The sequence below is a fragment of the Peromyscus leucopus genome, chromosome 22 (genome assembly GCF_004664715.2).
Source record: "Peromyscus leucopus breed LL Stock chromosome 22, UCI_PerLeu_2.1, whole genome shotgun sequence".
In the NCBI taxonomy this organism is placed as follows: domain Eukaryota; kingdom Metazoa; phylum Chordata; class Mammalia; order Rodentia; family Cricetidae; genus Peromyscus; species Peromyscus leucopus.
The window spans coordinates 9,744,251-9,765,258 of record NC_051081.1 but is presented as its reverse complement, the minus strand read 5'-3'; the positions used below and the strand labels follow the sequence as shown (position 1 = coordinate 9,765,258).

Here is a 21,008-nt window from a genome sequence, read left to right as displayed (position 1 = left end):
AAGTTTTTATTTTCTCATTGAGGGAATGTTTTATTTCTTCTTTAAGGGCCTCTATCATCTTCTTAAAGTCATTTTTAGGGTTGATCTCTTCTGTTTCTTCTGTTATGGTATGTTTAGGTCTTGCAGGTGTAGAATCACTAGGTTCTGATGTTGCCATATAGGTCTTTATGTTGTTGCCTGTATTTTTGCACTGGCGTCTACTCATCTTTTCCTCTGTGTGGTGCAGGTGGTGTCTGTGTCTGAGAATGCCTCTCTTGTTCTAATTTTTAGTCTTGGTTTAGTAGGGGTTCTTGGTTAAATTGGTGCTATTGGGCTGTTTCTTCAGGGACAGCTGATTTCAGTCGGTGAATTATATACTTATGATTCTGGTGATCTGGTTTGGTGACTGGGTAGCGCCTTCTTCTGTGTTCCCAGGTCACGTTTTGTTCATTTGTCAACTCCTCAGCTGATCTTGTTTCTTCAGACTTCAAACTGTAGGCATCTGAATCCTCTCCCAGATGGGTTTCAGCTGAGCAGCGTAGTCTCACCAACACCTCCAAGTTGTTGGGTTTCACAGGATCAGCAGTTGGGCCCTGGGTTGTCCCCAGACGGAGTGTCCAGACTCGCCCTGGTTCAGACCCACGGAGATAGCCTCTTCCCCAGGTGTTGGGGCTAGGGGCATCCCCGTTCCAAGCTGCGTCTGCCCCTCTCCATCCCCGGGCCTGTCCACCCCTGTGGCCTGCCGCCACAGGCCCACCTGCGTCCACTTGTCTCCGCTGCTGGGCCTGTATATCCCTGTCAGCTGCCCCTGGGTCTGTCTGCCTCTGCGGGCGGCCAACGGGCCTGTATGTCTCTGCCGGCTGCCACCGCGGGCCTACCTACCTCTGCTTGTCACTGCTGCTGGGCCCATCCACCTCTGCGAACTGCCACCGGGCCTGTATGTCTCTGCCGGTTGCTGCTGGGTCTGTATGTCCCTGTCATCCGCTGCCACCGGGCCCTTCCACCTCCGCGAGTCGCCGACCTGCGTCCGCCTGCCTTCGCCACGTGGCCTGTCTACTTCTGTGGGCCGCCACCAGGACTGAATGTCTCTGTGGGCCGCTGCTGCCTGTCCTGTCCACCTCCGTCTGCTTACCTCCGCCACAGGGCCTGTCCACCTCTGTGGGCCGCCGCTGGGCCTGAATGTCTCTGCCAGCTGCCTCCGGGCCTAAATGTCCTTGTCAGCCACTGCTGCCGGACCTGTCTACCTCCGCGGGCCGCCGCCACAGGCCTACCTGCGTCTGCTTGTCTCCGCCATCTTGAATCGTCTTGTAGATTGATTTTTAAAGTCCCAATTCTTTTAAAACAGTGAACTTCTCAGGGAAGTGAGGACACAGGAAGTCTTCAGAGTACAGAAGCTACATAAGCTGCAGATACAGGTAGCTTGATAACAGCTGTGCCTTTTCTTCATTTAGATATACTTTTTGGGATTACCCAAGGATTTGTTGCTGGCATTGACTAAAATTAGATATTTTTTCAAATGTTAAATGATGGCAAATAAAGATACAAATGAATAGTCTCCAAAAACATCAATATAGCAAATTCAGCCAGAGTTTAATAGGCAAAGACTCATAAAAAGCCAAAGTTTAAAACTGTTAGAAAAATTAAAGATGATTCAAAAACTGCTGTTAAATGATAAGGTTAAAGTTAGTATATGAAGGGAGTATGTGGATATATTCAATGTAATTTAGAAAATATACAAATACATGTAGAATTTAATACATTAGAAGATACAAAAATACAATGTAACAATAGGAATTTTGCTACATGTAATATGAGATAATGAAGTGCAGACATTTAAAGTTTGGTTTGGATGATATAATGTCAGAAAGCAAAATATCTGGATTGAATAAACAGGATACCTGTTTTATCTTCTAAGGTGACGAGGTACATGTTTGAGGCAAGAATCACATTATTTATGAAAATAAATTGGGGGGAATAAAAGGGAAGGGGCTAATGATTACACTTTATAGTGCTTTAAATACTAGAACAATCCAAGAGCCATATGTTTGTAAAAGCAAAACCAAGAGTGCAATTTGATGATTGAGCTGTATTGTAATTGACCCAAGATCCTCAATTTAGGAAACAAACAAACTCAATTTTCAGAAGACATTTTAGTTCTAAAATGTTTTTTATTCCTACACTGATAACTATAGATTCTTTCTGGCCATAACAAAATAATGTAGCACTTGGGGAGAAAAATGCATCCTAGTAGGCCAGCACCAGAAGCCAAGATAGAAAATACCTCAGTGGCCACCACAGCCTTGCCCCTGGTGCTTTGGTAGACAGGAAGGAAGGTGACCCAGACACTACAAAACACCAGCATGCTAAATGTTATCAACTTGGCTTCATTAAAAGTATCTGGCAGGTTTCTCACCAGGAAAGCCAGGGTGAAGCTACCCATTGCCAGGCAGCCCAAGTATCCCAAGACACAATAAAAGGCAGTGACTGAGCCCTTGTTGCACACAATGATGATGTGATCATATTCTGAGCGTTCATCTACGACGTCAATAAAAGGAGGTGATGTCCCCAGCCAGATGCCGAAGGGAATAAGTAGGATCAGAGTGCAGATGGGCACTATGAAGTTAGGTACTCTTGATATCAGGAACCACCTCATCTTTCTTCCTGGAGAGGTAACTCTGAAGGCTAGAAACACAGTAATAGTTTTGGCTAAGACAGTGGAAAGGGCTACAGTGAACACAACTGCAAATACAATCTGCTGCAGAAAGCAAGTGGCTGTGTTGGGATGACCAATAAAGATCAAAGCAGTGAGAAAACAGAAAGTGAGGGAGATAAGCAGAATATAGCTAAGTGTTAGATTATTAGCTTTCACAATTGGAGTGGCTCTGTGTTTCACAAAGACACCAAGAACAGAAACTGTCAGTCCAGAGAAGCACAAGGACAAGGAGGTTAAAATCATCCCCAAGGCATCTTCATAGGATAGGAAGGTCACACTTTTTTTAATGCAGTGAATTCTCTGTGTATTGGCATATTGATTAACTCCACACCTTAAACACTGCTCCATATCTGTTGTGAAATAAAAAGGTTTGAGGTATGTTTATTAGTAAGAGACTAGGAAATGAAGAGATTTCTCAATAGACCTCTCTTGTCACCAAAGGAAACCTACAGTACTTGGAATGGTTTTCATCTAATGGACTGTCCTGAGGGGCCCCTGTGAAAACACCAAACAATACAGGCCTACCTAGCATATTTCGTACACTCTACAAACTAATAGCAAGGTCCTATTGCTGAAGACACACTCCCTAGGAGACTTGATAAAATTTGAGAAAATGATGGGTTGCCTAACTAGAGCCTTCAGTCCTATTAATAACTAATATAAAAGATACTGCAAGTTACTCCGAATCTAACAAAGGATGATGGTAAACAGTACCCTAGCTATAAACCCTTTAATCCAAAATGCTAACCTGTCTGTAAGATACATACATTGTTGGCAAAAATGTTGTGGTAATAATCTACCATTTTTATTCATATTTAAGGTCAACTCAATAAGAGGGAACCTATGTCTGACACTACTCATGTGCCAATGAACAAAAGATTAGAAAGGCCATAGTTTTAGAATACCAAGCACTGCACTATGGTTTTGTTAATGCAATGCAGCAGTAAAATGACAGGTAAAAGCATTCTGCTAAACTTATATATTCCTATCTTGTTCAACAATCATCAGAAAAGCCTCATCTTGGATTTGAACAAATACAAGGAGCCTTAACTTTGCAGAGAGTGAGAAAACTTAGAATGCTCAGTCCTAAGAAAATGTCCATCGAATCCTCCCCTCAGGGCTCAATGATGTCTGATGAAGAGGAAGCTGAAAGTGTGTAAAAGCCATTGCTGATGGAAGGAACAAAGGGAACAATGCCTTATAGGCACAATAGAACTTTCACATATAAGAACTCAGTCTGTTGCTGTATGTATAAGACTGGCATGACTTTAAGCAAGATCGGGATCCATGATGATAGGGGAAGTGGACACAAGCATCCATACATATCCTAGAAGCTATCTCCAATTAATAATTGCTCATGAAGGAAAAATTAATTTTCTTAAACAGAGTCTTATTGAGTATACACACCACATTTAAGTGCAGGTCTTATGCCCATCAATAAATGAATAACACAAAACAACTTTTTTTTAGTTTTTGTTTTATTTAAATTTTTGTTTTGCTTTGTTGTTGTTGTTTATCTCACAATGCTTTTTCTGAGGTTTTATTCTTTTCATTTTTTCTTTTTGTCTCATAGGTATTTTGCTTGTATTTCATGGTTTCTGATTCAGTTCCTTTATGGAATTTATCAGTGTGTGAATATGTGTGTCTCTACTTGTTCTTGGGCATTTTTATGACTCTATTTTTCTATTTATTTGTTTGTTCTGTCTTACTCTGTTTTCTTTAGTTTTTTTTCTGTTGTATTTTATTTTATTTTCTATTCCTCTTTATTTTCTAATGAAAGAAAAAAAAGAAAAATGTAAATTTGATGAGTAGAGACGTGGAGAGGATCTGAAAGGAGTTGGAAGAGGAAAAAAAAAACACACTCAGAATTTATTTCTGGAAAAAATATATTTCCAATACAGTGAACTTTACTTTTGTAATTTTTAATCTAAAAGGCATGAAAATCAATATAAAAATTACATATCAAAATTAAGCATACAATTATCCTATGCAATTAATGAAACTAAAAACTGTTAGAATTTATATCGGAAAGAGAAACTGAATAGTTTCACATTGAATTTTCCAGTTTCAGAATATTATATATATTTTTCCATTTTTCTTTATTAAGAAATTTTCTCCTCACTCTATATACCACCCACAGATCCCACCTCCTCCGATCTCCTAGTCCTCCCTCCCAAGCCACCACTATAACCCAACAAAAATCGTAACAAAATTAGAACTAGAGAAACATTTCAATGGAATCTTTTAAAAACAGAAGATTCTGGAGCCATATAGTTTAACTTTCAAAACACCACAGTTGCCAAGCAAAACTATCTGCATATTTGAAGGAGAAAGAAAAAACTTTTCAAAATATTAACAGTCTTAGTATGCATGAAATCTTTAGCCTGTTCTATAGAGAATACTAGAATTAATGATTTAGGCTGAGGAAACTAATTAGCATATTAAAGAGGGTATACAAAAAAGTAAATTTATAACTATTGAAGTAAAAAAGTATGACTAAGGACATAAATAGTACAACATCATCAACATGACAGTGATCCACTCACATTTTTCTGTAACTTTAAATGTTAAAAGATTCAACTCCCCAACCAATAGACACAGGAAAGTTAAATCCATTAAGAAACAAAAGACATACTTTCATTTGTTTAGAAGAAATTCAACTTGTCTTCAAATCAGACATCACCATAGAATTAAATGATTCAAAAAATCAATTCTAATCAAATGAGACCAGGAAACAAGCTGGTGTCACTCTTTTAAAATCTGACAAAATGGCTTTCAAGCAAATTTAATCAGAATACATTAAATAGGATACTTCATTCTAGTCACAGGAACAATAAGCCAAGAATTCATTACAGTCCTATGCATATGATATCTATACACTGGCACAACCAATTTCTAAAATAACATTTTACTATAAATCAAGATGCTGATTAACTCCAATTCAGTATTATTGGTTTCAATATTTTGCCTTGTCAAACACAAGATCATCTAGGTAAAAATAAATGGAGAGACATAAGAACTAAATGACACTATACATCAAATGTATCTCACATATACTCCAACCAAACACTAAAGAATATACATTGCATCCAGCAGCCCATAGACCTTTCTATGAAAGAGATGACAATTCACATATGTTTATAACACAAAAAAGCCAATAATAAAATAAAATTTCAATAACTCCACTGATTCTGTTCATAATATAAATTTTGAAACAAACAGCAAAAGAACATCTAGAAATTATGTAAACTGTTAGAGGTTCCATGATACACTATTGAAGAAAAATGTGTTAGAAAGTAAACAACAAGGAAAGTTAAGTTTCTGGAAACATATAAAAACATACACAAAGCACCAAGTATCTTGGAGATCCTAAAAGTGGGGCTATGAGGGAAACATATGTGCCTACAAAAAAATCAAGTATTGTACAAATACATCTCTTAAATTTTCAACTCCAGAATTAGGTAAAACAAAAAATAAACAGTCCTAAATTCAATAGATTGGACTATGTAATAAAAACCAGTCTAGAAATTAATGCAATAGTAACAAAAGCAAACCAAAAAATGAAACTAAGTGCTAGTTTTTTGAAAACATAAACATGTTGACATAATCTTATCAAAAATTAAAGAAACAAGGAATCAAAACAGTCAAAATATATAAAAATTGGAGATAATTAGGAAAATATTATAGCAAACAACAAACAATTTCACAATGTTATAAGGAATATTTAACAGCCTACATCTTGTTATACTGTAAAAAGTTTAAACAAATAATTGAATTTCTATACATATCTGAATGACAAAAAAGTCTAAGAGGTAATGAACAATGTAAACATATAAACAGAAGTAAGATGATTGCTCCATGAATAAAAAAACTTCAATCTAATAGAGCCCAGGTTAAAATGGATTCAAAATTAAAATCTAACAGATTTTCAAAGAAGAACTATAACCATTACTTCAGCAGTTACTCCAACAGATAGTAATAGAAGGAATACTTGCAAAATGCTTTTAAGATGCCAAAATTATTCAAATTACAATGCAAGATAAAAACAACAACAATGAAAAAAATTGTAAACCAATACCACTGATAAAATTGGCTCCTGTCTCTCAATAAAATAACTGCAAAATGAATGTCATTACATAGCAAACAGATCATCCAGCCAAATCAACTTGGCTTTATCCAAGATGTGCAGGTCAATAAAAACAGTCCATCATACAAATAAACTTACAGACAAAAATAACATGATCATCGCAATAGTTGTAGCAAATACCATTAATAGAATTCAGCCCATCATTATGCTTAAAATTCTAGAGAGAAAAGGGCATAATGGAATATACTTTAACATAATTAAGTATATATCTGACTAACTCGAAGCCAATATTGTCCTAAAGAGGAAAAACAAAAATCATGTTATTAAAATCAAGAAAAAGTGAATAAGTTTACTATGTATAATCCTATATGCCAAAATGTGGGACAAGATTTTTCTCCCTAAAACTTGAGAAAGCTTAAAAAAAGATTCTAAAATAGAGCTAAAAGCAGCTTCCTAGATGTCTCTCTCAGGACAGCTGCAGCCTGCAGGCTTGAGCTACTCTATAGTGGGTCCATGGCTTGTGGTCTTGACCTACAGCTTGGCATATTCCCACTGAGTTACACAGAAGTTTATGCAAGCTGTGCAACATGGTGTGTGGTGGATATAGCTTTTGCTACAAAAAAAAAATAGGTTTCTGGGCTATATGAACTGTTTCCCTCACATATTTAATTGCTTTTTCATGGGTTTCTTGGCTTTCTTTAGGGGGTTAATTTTGTTATACTATATGTATATTTCTGCTCTTGTTTAAGATATTAATTTGTGCAGCTCATTTAAATTGTAGTAGATTATTAAGAGATACAGATTGGATTGCACCACAGATGAATGACTCTTCTCCCACACAGAGTCCTGCCACTAGGACCCAGGCCCTGGGACACAGCCAGTTGGCAGGAACCCCCACCCAACCAGCACCAGTTGCTGGCCACCAGTTGGTTCCCCTGCGGGAAAGCCCCACACACCAAAAACCCACAACAGACCCTGCAATCTACAAGTTCCACGCCCTGGCCCAATAACCATCCACCAGTGATCCTGGTAACTTTCAGAGACATGGAAATCAAACCACCAGCTCTTATTGGACCAAGAGTAACTTCCTAAGACAGGGAATCCAGCAGCCATCATTGGACCAAGAGTGGCTTTCTAAGATACAGAGTCTGCCGGCACTCATTGGACCAAGAAAGACTTCTTGAGACACAGAATCTGTCAGGTCTGACTGGACCAAGAGCCCTGATAAGACCAAGAGTGGCTCTGTGAGTCACAGAATCAGCTAGCTTGGATTGTTCCAAGAACAGCTCCCTGAGATACAGAATCTGCCAACTAGACTGCGAGCTAAGATTGGACCCAGAAGGACCCTCTGAGACACAGACACAACAAACACAGAGTGGACCAATAGCAACTCATTCAGACACAGGCACTTCTTGCACCTATTAGAGGAAGAGATGGGCAGATGTCAATGAAAATACATACAACAAAACAAAGAGCAATATGGCATCACCAGAAGCTAACCCTCCTCTAACAGCAAGACCTGAACATTACAATGTAGAAGAAGCAGAAGAAAGTGACCTTAAAAATAGCATCATGAAGATAATAGAGGTCATTCAAGAAAAAATGAAAAATTCCCTTAAAGAAATTGAGGAAAAGACAAAAAAAAAAAATGAAAGAAATCAATAAAACCCCTAAGAAAGCGAAGAAAACCATGAAAAAGCAATTAAACATGTGAGGGAAACAGTTCAAGACCTGAAAAGTGAAATACAAACAATACAGAAGACACAAACAGAGGGAATGTTGGAAATAGAAAATCTGAGTAAACCAACAGGAAACACAGATGCAAGCATAACCAACAGAATACAAGAGATGGAAGAGAGAATCTCTGGGTGTAGAGGATACAATAGAGGAAATAGATTTGTCAGTGAAAGAAAACACAAAAGCTAAAAAAGTCATAACACAAAATGTCCAGTAAATCTAGGACACCATGAAAAGGCCAAATCTAAGAATAATATGGATAGAAGAAGGAGAAGAATACCAACTCAAAGGCACAGAAAATATATTCAACAAGATCATAAAAGAAAACTTTCCCATCTTAAAGAAGGAAATACCTATGAGGATACAAGAAGCCTATAGAACACCAAACAGACTAGACTCCCCCTAAATTTCCCTCACAACATAACAATTAAACCACCAAACAAATAGAAAAAGAACGAATATTAAGAGCAACAAATAAAAAAGGCCAAGTGACTTATGAAGGCAGACCCATGAGAATAAAATCTGACTTCTCAATGGAGACTTTGAAAACCTGAAGGAACTAGACAGATATAATGCAGACACTAAGAGACCATGGCTGCCAGCCTAGACTAATATACCTAGCAAAACTTTCAATCACCATAGATGGAGTAAACAACACATTCCAAGACAAAACAAGATTTAAACAATACCTATCCACAAATCCAGCCCTACAGAAAGCACTAGAAGGAAAATTTTAACCTAAGGAAGTCAGATACATCCAAGAAAACACAAGCAATAGATAAGCCCACAGCAGTCAATCCCAAAGAAGAGAAACACACACACCACTACCACCAAAAGATAACAGGAATTAACAATCACTTGTCATTAATATCCCTTAACATCAATGGATTTAACTCACCTATAAAAAGACACAGGCTAACAGAACGCATACATAAAGCAGGACTCAACTTTCTGCTGCATACAAGAAACACACCTCAACTTCATAAACACTACCTCAGAGTAAAAGGCTGGAAAAAGTCTTTCTAAACAAATGGTCTTAAGAAGCAACCTGATGTAGCTATCCAACAAAAAAGACTTCATACTAAAATCAACCAAAAGAGATCAAGAAGGACATTGCAAACTCATCACAAGAAAGATACACCAAGAAAAGGTTCAATTGTGAACATTTATGCCCCAAATACAAAGGCACCCACATATGTAAAAGAAACATTACTAAAGCTTAAATCAAACATCAAACACCACACATTAATAGTGGCATACTTCAACACTCGACTCTCACCAATGGACAGATCTGCCAGATTGAAACTTAACAGAGAAATAAGGGATCTAACAGATGTTATGACTCAAATGGACTTAATATCTACTGAACATTCCACCCTCACAAAAAAGAATATACCTTCTCAGCACCCTATGGGGCCTTCTTTAAAATCGACCACATACTTGATCATAAAGCAAATCTCAACAGATACAAAAATTTGGAATAACTACCTGTATTCTATCAGACCACCATGGTTTAAAGTTAGACTTCAACAACAACAAAAATTAAAGAAAGTCTACAGTCTCATGGAAACTGAATAATGTTCCATTGAATCACCAATGGGTTAAGGAAGAAAGAAATTAAAGACTTCCTAGAGTTCAATGAAAATGAATGGACTACATAAGGGATTCTTAAGGGATTCTACGAAAGCAGTGCTAAGAGGATAATTCATAGCACTAAATGACCACATAAAGAAGTTGAAAAAATCTCACATTAGTGACCTAACAACACACCCAAAAGCCCTAGAACAAGAAGCAAAGTCACTGAGGAGGAATAGATGCCAGGAAATAATAAAATTGAGAGCTGAAATCAATAAACTAGAAACAAAGAAAACAATACAAAGAATCAATAAAACAAAAGGTTGGTTCTTTGAGAAAATCAACAAGATAGACAAGCCCTTATCCAAACTAACCAAAAGACACAGAGAGAACATCCAAATTAACCAAGTCAGAAATGAAAAGGGAGACTTAATAACAGACAATGAGGAAATCCAGAGAATTATCAGGTCATACTTTAAAACCCTGTACTCCACAAAACTGGAAAAACTTAAATAAATGGACAATTTTCTGGATAGGTACCACATACCAAAGTTAAATCAAGACCAGATAAACTATATAAAAAAACCTATAACTCCTAAGAAAATAGAAACAGTCATTAAAATTTTCCCTCCCCCAAAAGCCCAGAACCAGATGGTTTCGATACAGAATTCAACCATATTTTCAAAGAAGAGTTAATACCAATACTCTTCAAATTGTTCCACACAATAGAAACAGATGGAACATTAACAAACTCCTTTTATGAGGCTACAGTTACTGCTTCCCAAGTCAAACAAAGAAAGAGAATTACAGATCAATCTCCCTCATGAACATTGATGCAAAAATATTCAATAAAATATTGGCAAGCAGACTCCCATCAGGAATACAGGGAACATACCTAAACATAATAAAGGCAATTTACAGCAAGCCAACAGCCAACATCAAAGTAAATGGAGAGTAACTCAAAGCGATTCCACTTAAATCAGAAACAAGACAAGGCTATCTGCTCTCCCCATACTTATTCAATATAGTACTTGAAGAGCAATAAGTTAACAAATGAAGATCAAGGGGATACAAATTGGAACGAAGAAGTCAAACTTTCACTATTTGCAGTTGGTATGATAGTATACATGAGTGACCCCAAAAATTTGACCAAGGATCTCCTGCAGCTGATAAACAACTTCAGTAATGTTTTCAGAATACAAGATTAACTAAAAAAATCAGTAGCTCTGCTATATACAAATAATGCATGGGCTAAGACAGAAATCAGAAAAACATCACCCCTTACAATATCCACAAATAATATGAAATACCTTGGGGAAACTCTAACTAAGCAAACAAAGAACCTGTATGACAAGAACTTTAAGTCTCTGAAGAAAAAAAAAATTGAAGAAGATATCAGAAAATGGAAAGATCTCCCATTCTCATGGATAGGTAGGATTAACAGTAAAAATGGCAATCTTACCAAAAGCAATCTACAGATTCAATACAATCCCCATCAAAATCCCAACACAGTTCACAAACCTCAGAAGAACATTAGTCAACTTTATATGGGAAAACAAAAAACCCAGGATAGCTAAAAGAATCCTGTACAATAAAGCAACCTCTGAAGGCATCATGATGATGCCTAATTTCAAGCTCTACTATAGAGCTACAGTAATAAAAACAGCTTGGTACTGATATTAAAATCAACATGTGGCCGGGCAGTGGTGGCACATACCTTTAATCCCAGCACTCAGGAGGCAGAGCCAGGCGGATCTCTGTGAGTTCGAGGCCAGCCTGGGCTACCAAGTGAGCTCCAGGAAAGGCACAAAGCTACGCAGAGAAACCCTGTCTCGAAAAACCAAAAAAAAAAAAAAAAAAAAATCAACATGTGGACCAATGGAATGAATTGAAGTTCCTGACATTTTCAGCACAGATATGAACAGCTAATTTTTGAAAAAGAAGCCAAAAATGTACAATGGAAAGAAAAAAAGCATCTTCAACAAATGGTGCTGGCATAACTGGATGTCAACTTGTAGAAGATTGCAAATAGATACATATCTGTCACCATGCACAAAACTTAAGTCCAGGTAGATCAAACACCTCAACATAAATCCAGTTACTCTAAAACTGATAGAAAAGAAAGTAGGAAGTAGTCCTGAATGCATTGGCACTGGAGATCACCTCCTAAATACAATACTAGTAACACAGACACTGTGAGGAACAATTAATAAATGGGACCTTTTAAAACTGAGAAGTTTTTGTAGGGTGAAGGACATGGTCAATAAGACAAAATGACAGCCTACAGAATGGCAAAAGATCTTCACCAACTCCACATCTGACAAAAGGCTGATATCCAGAATATATAAAGAACTCAAGAAACAAGACATTAAAATAACTAACAATCTGATTAAAAATGGGCTATAGGGCTAAACAGAGAATTCTCAACAGAAGAATTTCAAATGGCCGAAAGACATTTAAGGAATTGTTCAGATCATCCTTAGTCATCAGGGAAATGCAAATCACAATTACTCTGAGATACCATTACACCTGTCAGAATGACTAAGATCAAAAACACTGAAGACATCTTATGCTGGAGAGGACTGGAGCAAGGGGATACTCCTACTTTGTTGGTGGGAATACAAACTTGTAAACCACTTTGAAAATCAGTTTGTTGGTTTCTCAGAAAATTGGGAATCATTCTTCCTCAAGACCCACCACTTTTGGACATATGACCAAAAATTGCTCAATCGTACAACAGGGACACATGCTCAATTATATTCATAGCAGCATTATTTGTAATAGCCAGAACCTGGAAACAGCCTATATGCCCCTCAACTGATGAATGGATAAAGAAAATGTGGTATATATACACAATGGAGTACTACTCAGCAGAGAAAAACAGTGACATCATGAGGTTTGCAGGCAAATGTATTGAACTAGAAAATATCACCTAAGTGAGGTAACCCAGATTCAGAAATACAAATATAGTATGTACTCACTCATAAGTGGATACTAGATGCAAAGCAAAAGATAACCAGACTGCAACCCACAGCTCCTGGGAGGCTAGCTAGTAAGGACAACCATAGGAATTATGCAAAGATTGTCCAGCAATGGAGAAGTGGATGAGATCTATATGGGCGAAGTGGGGGGGTAGGGGGGTAATGGAGCCAAGAGATGGGGGAATGAGAGCCTAGGTGAGTGAGAGACTCGAATTGGAATGGGAACAGAGTGGGAGAGCAAGGAAAGAGATAACATGAAAAATGATGGCACCATGGGAGTATGGAGAAGCAGAGTGCTAGGGAGGTTCCCAGAAATCCAAAAAGATGACTCCACCATAGACTACTGGCAATGGTCGAGAGGATGCCTGAGCTGACCTACTCTGGTGATCAGACGGCTGTATACCCTAGCTATCATCATAGATCCCCCACCCAGTTACTGAAAGAAACAGATTCAGAGATCCACGGCCTTATCCCAGGTGGAGCTCCAGGAGTCCAATCAATAAGAAAGCGGAAGGATTCTTTGAGCAAGAGATATTGAGACCATGATTGGAAAAAGTACAGAGACAACTAGCCAAACTAGTGGAATCACATGAACTGTGGACCAATAGCTAAGGAGCCCCCATGGTACTGTACTAGGCCCTCTGGATAAGTGAGACAGTTGTTTAGCTTGAAATGTTTAAGGGGCCCCCAGGCAGTGGGAATGGGACCCATCCCTAGTTCATGAGCTGGCTTTTTGGAGCTTAGTGCCTATGGTGGGACACTGCCCAGCCTTGTTGCAGGGAGGAGGTGCTTGGATCTGCCTCAACTGAGTGTACGAGACTCTGCTGACTCCCCATGGGAGACCTTGCCTAGGAAAAAGTGTGAATTGAGGGTGATTTTCGGGGGAGTGCTGGAGGGTGGGAGGAGGAAGGACAAGGGAATCTGTGGTTGGTGTGTAAAATGAGTAGAAAACATCTTAATAAAAATAAGTAAATAAAAAGAAATACAGATTAATAATTAGTCTTCTATGATAATCAAACTTACAGTCATATTAGTTAAGTTTCCTAGGCATACATAGATATAATTCAATTAGATAGGTAATCTTCAAATACTTCAAAGACCTACAGAATATGGCATTTGAAATGTTTTAAAAACTTAGACTTTCCCGGAAATGAGATGTATCTGCTCCTGGCAGGACTGATTTACTTCAGAGAGGAGGATGGGTATCAAAGACACTCCATGTGGTGTTTGTCTTTTTCTTGGCAAAGATAGCCATTTGGGCAAAAAACTGTTCTTGCCTGGACTGCTTGACAAAATGTTGCATTGACTGGACATGAAGGACCTATAAAAAGGTAACCACTGATCTTTGCAAGGCAAAATGGTCCTTCAAGTTCCTGCTTCACAGAAGAAACAGTCAGATATTCTGTAGGACACAGAGAGAAGTGACTGAGAGACTATAGACATATGGGCTGAAGATGGATGCCCCAACATTGCAGAAGTATTTTGGGTGACTGTCTGGTCAGCCATCTGTCTCTATCATTCAAGATTTTGGGAAGTTGCTTACAATGCTCTTCCTGTTTACTTAGATAATATTGTATCCTTCTGGAGTCTTTGATGTAGTTGAAGACTAGATAGTTATAATTATGGTTTTCCTTGGTTATGATAGAGATAAGGTAGATATGAAAACTTGGACTCACAAATATAGGATAAATAAAATATTTTCTTTACGTTTGCCAAATATAAAGAGACTAGATATTGTAAATGTAGTTCTTTCTTGATAACTGTTTTGTTATATAATTTTACTGTGTTAAAACTAAAACTTTCCTTTTTAATTAAATAGAAAAGGGGAAATGCTGTGGGATAATGCTTTTGTATACTGGTTTAATAAAATGCTGACTGACCAGTAGCCAGGCAGGAAGTATAAGTGGGATCAGCAGACAAGAAGAATTCTGGGAAGATGAAGGCAGAGCAGGAGATGCCTGTCCACAGTCCAGGGAGCAGCATGTAATGGCATGCAAGTAAGCTGAGGAACACATGGGAATATATAGATGAATGGAAATGGGCAGAGTTTAAATGGAACAGCTAGTCAGTGGTAGGCCTGAGCTAATGGCTGAGCAGTTTTAATTAATATAAGCCTCTATGTGTTTACTTGTGTCCAAATGGCTTTGGAACTAGCAGGTGAGAGAGATTTGTCCTGATAACATGCCAGGCAGGACAGAGGAAAACCTCCAGCTACATAAGACCACTACTCCATTCATATTTTGGACACCTTATAGCAGATTCTAACCAAATAAGTCCACCTTATACCTTCCTCCACATGACTTTCTTATTCCCCAGATCCAGATAAAGCCCAACATCCATTGTCCTGACCTATTCTAAACAACCCATCTATGTTACTCCAATGTTCATTGTCTAAACACAACCCACACTTCCTTCCCACAGACTCTCTCTCTCTCTCTCTCTCTCTCTCTCTCTCTCTATATATATATATATATATATATATATATATATATATATATATGATATATAAAATCTTGAATACCACACCAAAACTCTTTGCCCAGACAGATCCTATACATCTTGTTTCCATTTCTGCATATGAGACTGCTTGATCCTCCTCTTCACATAAAATCCATTGTCCTGGCCTAGACTGGAGAACACTGCTTGGCACTGTATCCATACTCTGTGCACAGATAAGTACATAGATTCCAAATGCCAACCCAATGTACTGTACCGATCTCATTTCACTTCACTTAAGCCATCTCCAACCTTTATGGCCAACCCAAACTGCATATCTTGTATTCTCTTCCATCCTACTGTGTCTATATCAGTCAGTGAAATGACAAAATTATTCTACATATACTGATCTCATCATAAAAATATAAATAAAATAAAAAGATCAAAAGAGTATTTCACTCTGTGAATTCATCATCCTAACAGAAATGGTCTCCCACAAGGATTAACCAGATGAAATACAGGACAATGAATTTAAAAGAACAATCACAAATACCATCAAAGAATTAAAGGAGTTGAAAGAAGACATGAAGATATAGCTCAATAATTTTTAAAAAGCATGAAGACAGAATAATGCCTGAATTATCTTTATGAAAACAAAAACATAAGGCTGATTAAAATGATGGTGACAACCTAGGATTTGAAAACCAATTTATTAATGAAATAAAAACTTTGAAAAGAACTAAAGCTGAAATGCAGGTGGGAGATTCAACTAATTTTTAAACAAACAAGACAACACAAGAATTCTAGTGTCCTGGCAAACACAATGATATCTTCTCCAAAAATATAATTATCAATACAGAGTTGTGTTTCTGTTTTGTACATCGTGCATTTTTGTTCTCTCATCTTAATTATAGATTTTTAAAATAAGTAACTAAATACAGGTAAAGTTATTTGGTTTTGCAGATATTTTCTAATACTTCTCCATTTCTTGGATTTCAAGAGGAATAATAATTAGATCAGATAATTGTGTTCATAATGTTTATACTTACTTGTTTCATTAGAAATTTCATTTTCTGGGCAAGGGGTACAATCAAAGCAACAAATAGTCTTTCCTTCCACATATGATTTCCTGAATCCAGGACTACAACTCTCACTGCATAGTGATTGCGGGGTCTGAGGAAAATCAGAGATGCACTAGTAATTCCTGAGGCATTCATGCAACTAATAATAAATATCATGACTCAGTGAACAGCAACAATTCAATATAACATTGTGTTTTTCAGTAACACTGATTCACTAAATGTTGTTCTTGTTCATGGCCTAAAGACAGTGCTCTAATCATGATACTCCCTGAGAACTGGTGGAAACTGTAAGATTTGAATCCTAATAAATGCAAGTTTTCACTAAATTGATGCTTTGGGTGTGGATATTTTAAACCTGGTACCAGATGTTTTTCACTTGCTACTTGACTATCATGTGGAGAATAATTTCCTCTGACATACTGCCACTGTAATACCACCTACCATACATGAAAAATATGAATAAATAACCATGGGACAAAACCCACCTACACTATGCATGTTCTTACAGGCTCAGTTCTTTGAACAGTTTTATAGTGATAAATGTTAATGAAGAAATTGTACATGAATTTTATGAAAACATAAATCTTATGCAAAGATTGACAAATACACAAGATCAATTCTATCAGTGTAAACAAAAATTGCTTAAATTATAATTGAGAAATGCACATTGGAGGACTAAACAGAGCAACCAGAAATCAAGAATAATAACACCAAGAATATGATGCTAGTTACTTGTTTGTAGTAACTGAAAATGTTATGTTAGCTTCCACCAACCTCTGTGAATCCTAAGGCCCATTCTATCATGTCCTCATGTAAGGACAACTGCTGACCAGGTAGGGCAAATGGAGAAAATTTTCCCACTTTCAATATGTGTACAAAATTTGTTGGAAAATGGCAATAGTTGAGGATATCATATTCTGCTGCAGATTTTCTTTTCTCATCCAAAATTAGTTGGTTAGAATCCAAATGGTGAGGCTGAATATTTCTTATAAAGAAGTGCAGCTAGGAGAGATGAATGGTTCAGGTTAACAGAAAGCAGCATGTGGGAAAGCTTTTCATCTCCTGTATGCATTATGTCACAATGTAGATTTAGCACAGCAATAAATAAAGTGTATCAAGTTCAATAAGTTCAATGGTATGAGAAACCAAAATATCATAATATTTTAAGTTGTGTAAGATGAGACAAAATATACTATGAATCAGAACAAAATTAACTGTTGTTCATCCAGTCCCAAAAGTGTAGTGAAAGCTTCAAACATCCAAAGATGACCTTTATATACATAATGCCATAAGTATGTTCACATAGTTATTATTACATAACGTCCATTTTAAAAGATAATTTATATACAATACCCATGTTTTCTCAGCAACATTTAGTCATTCCTACAGTTAGGTTGTATATTGTCATCTCTTAAGGAATTCCTAGTCAAATCATCATTTTTATGTAGAAAATATTTTCTGTGGGAGATATAGAACTTATTTAAATTAAATAGCTAAACCATAGGATGTTGGGGGGGGGCAAAGAACAACAGATGTGGATGATGACACCATGCTGGAAAAGATTAATTCAATTCTCAGAACCCACAAAGTAAAGGAAGTAATGACTCTCACAATTTGGCATCTGATTTCCTTGTGAGTACTGTAAAAACCCAGTCCCATATGTACATTGGTGAAGTCACATACACAGACACACAAAAAACACACACATGTAAATTTTACAAAAAAAACAAAATGAGAATGTTGACTTAAAATGCATTTTCTGTTTCATGCTGGTCCTTTGTTCTTCAATACGATATCATTACCAGTCTTATTCTGACTTACTGAAAAGTGAAAAAGGAGTTTTCCCCTAAGATTTCTATAAAAACATATCCTAAACTGTTGACTTTCTGCTCCCATGAATTCTTTCTTTAGAAAATTATTGTTCTTATAATTTATGCCATCCAAAAAATGTCCATTACCTTCCAGGGGAAATGAACCAGTTCCTTTACACCACCTAATCCCTGAAATTCTACTTGGTGAAGTAATATCTCATGAAGAATATGAGCCACTGTATACACAGCATTGTATAGGTTGTAAATCTCCTCACTTATGGCCGTATCAATAACTGGATAAGATAACATTTCCAAGGAAGAATTGAGTGGACAGTTCTCCAGCATAGTACAGTCATACTTAGAAAATGAGCAGGCAAAAAAGAAAAACCAAAATATAGCTAAATAAATGTCATTGGGGTATTTAGAGGGGTTAACAGTGTGGATAAAATTTCTAAAACCTGAGATTTCCTTATGGTGGTGTGAAAACATGAGAGAACCATGAGATGGGTGAAGAAATATACTCCATTGTATTTTGGAAGAATGATATGGTGAGGCCATGACCCAGACTTTGTGAGTCATTAAAGATCTTTCTACCATGTGAAAGAATGTGATCAGAGAATCAGAGTCAAAATAGACTATAATCACATTTACTGATGATTTCAAGATCTGATGATGATATGACCAGGAATTTGGAGATACTGACAATTCACTGATTGATATAATTTCCACAAAGGCCACACAGATACTGTTCTTGTCCATTTCTGTTCTAAAGTCTGACCAAAACTGAATGCTTCTTTCATCTTCTGAGATATACAGCCCACCCAGTTCCAGCGGAAATGAATCAGTAAAGAGATCATAGCATGGGCCAGAAATGTGTCTTTTGGTGCCATCTGATATAAAGAAGTTAAATGGATATTGCCACTCAGGATGGGATCATGACGCCCAAAGGTGAGCTAAGGGAATAATAATATGTTAATTATAATTAATTATAACTTAATAATAAGTTAATAATAATATGAAGATGAGTCTCACACAATTATGAGATCTTATTTGCACTACACAATAGCTGTTTTGGGAAGGAAGATTGACTTACCTCACAGTTATAGTGACCTTCCTATTCCTCAGCTTTTTTTGGAATATTAATAAGTAGACTCATATTCTGAAACATACATTGTCTTTTACAACCTCTACCACCAGTCTATTCCTAATAAAGACCACCAAGCAAGTAACTTTAAACATAATTTTTGCATGATGCATGAATTCAGTCATTATTTTTCACTTTGCTCATGAATATGTCATTATCACTGAATAAGTAATCAATTCATTTCACTCTATGCCTACAATACTCACTTGTGGAAATTTGTACAGCTCAAGCAATGATCCAATAAGAGCAGAGGTTGTCCATGATGGCCCTGTAAACATTATTACAGATTTTCTCTCTCTCCTACAGTTGTAATTAGGAATCATTCTGTCAATACCTGATAGCCACTTTAAAGAAATATACATTGTGTTTACATCAAGAAAAGGGACATTATGCACATCAAATCCCAAAGTTATGTTGGGTAAAATATGGGGGCTTCTGTTGATCTCTTCAATGGCAAAGAGGAAAGACAGGAAAAACAGTTAGGTCTTGGCCTTGAACCTATGAAGATGAGAAGAAATAATTTAGAGGAGGGTACAAGTCATGATTTCATTTAATAAGTTTATACTCATCAATCTACCAATTAACTATATTGAATTTTTAATTACTGACATTTATTAATTATACAAAACAATGGATTTTATCATTAGAGATCATATGTGTTTATAATATAATTTGATCATTTTCATCCCGTTATTAGCAAAATACTGGTTCCTGTCCTATGGTTCCATTTCATCAATGTAAGTTCTCCTTATACTTTGCTGTATTATCTCTATTATATTAAATTTAGTCATTAATGTTTCATGTATACATACTTAAAACTATATGGCTACAACATGCTGATTCCATTTAGTTTATATATAAGGTATTATTAGTAAATAAGGTATTATTAGTATTTATTTGATATTGGATAAACAATTATACTGCTCATTCTTGTTGAAAACTGATTATCCTTCTCTTGGCATTCCTAATACCTTGTAGGAAAAGGGCTAGATATTTATGATATTTCATCCATTCATGTGGCTTTGTCTACTAGTGCTACTACTATTCAAGCCTTGTTTAGACTACCACACCATCGAGAATTCACTTGAACAGCTTCCCTGTCCTGTGTAGAGAACATAATCTCTTAGGAGATGTCCTCATCCACTGTCTTCTAGAATCTTTCTAAACCCTCTTCCATGTTTCCCAGACATAGTTGTAAGAATTGAGGGTATATGTATCCATTTGGGTGAGGCACCCCATTGTTGCTTGTTTATTGTATACCAACAAGCTATGACTTTCTGAAATTTGATTTTCTCTATCTATTGCAAAAAAAGTTTTCTTTGATGAAGATTGAATGCTATATTTATCTGCAAGTATAAGGATAAGTATTTAGATTGTGCTCAGAAATACTGGTTTAAGAAAGTGGTAACTCCTTCCCCTGTGCTTCATGTTCTGGCCCCCAACTCTAACTGCTTTGCCAGAGG

At 36.7% G+C, this 21,008-nt stretch overlaps 1 pseudogene; it reads right to left on the bottom strand.

Moving 5' to 3' along the window:
- Positions 1–2,143: 2,143 nt before the first annotated feature.
- LOC114684974 lies at positions 2,144–20,009 on the bottom strand (annotated as a pseudogene).
- Between the last annotated feature and the right edge of the window lie 999 nt (positions 20,010–21,008).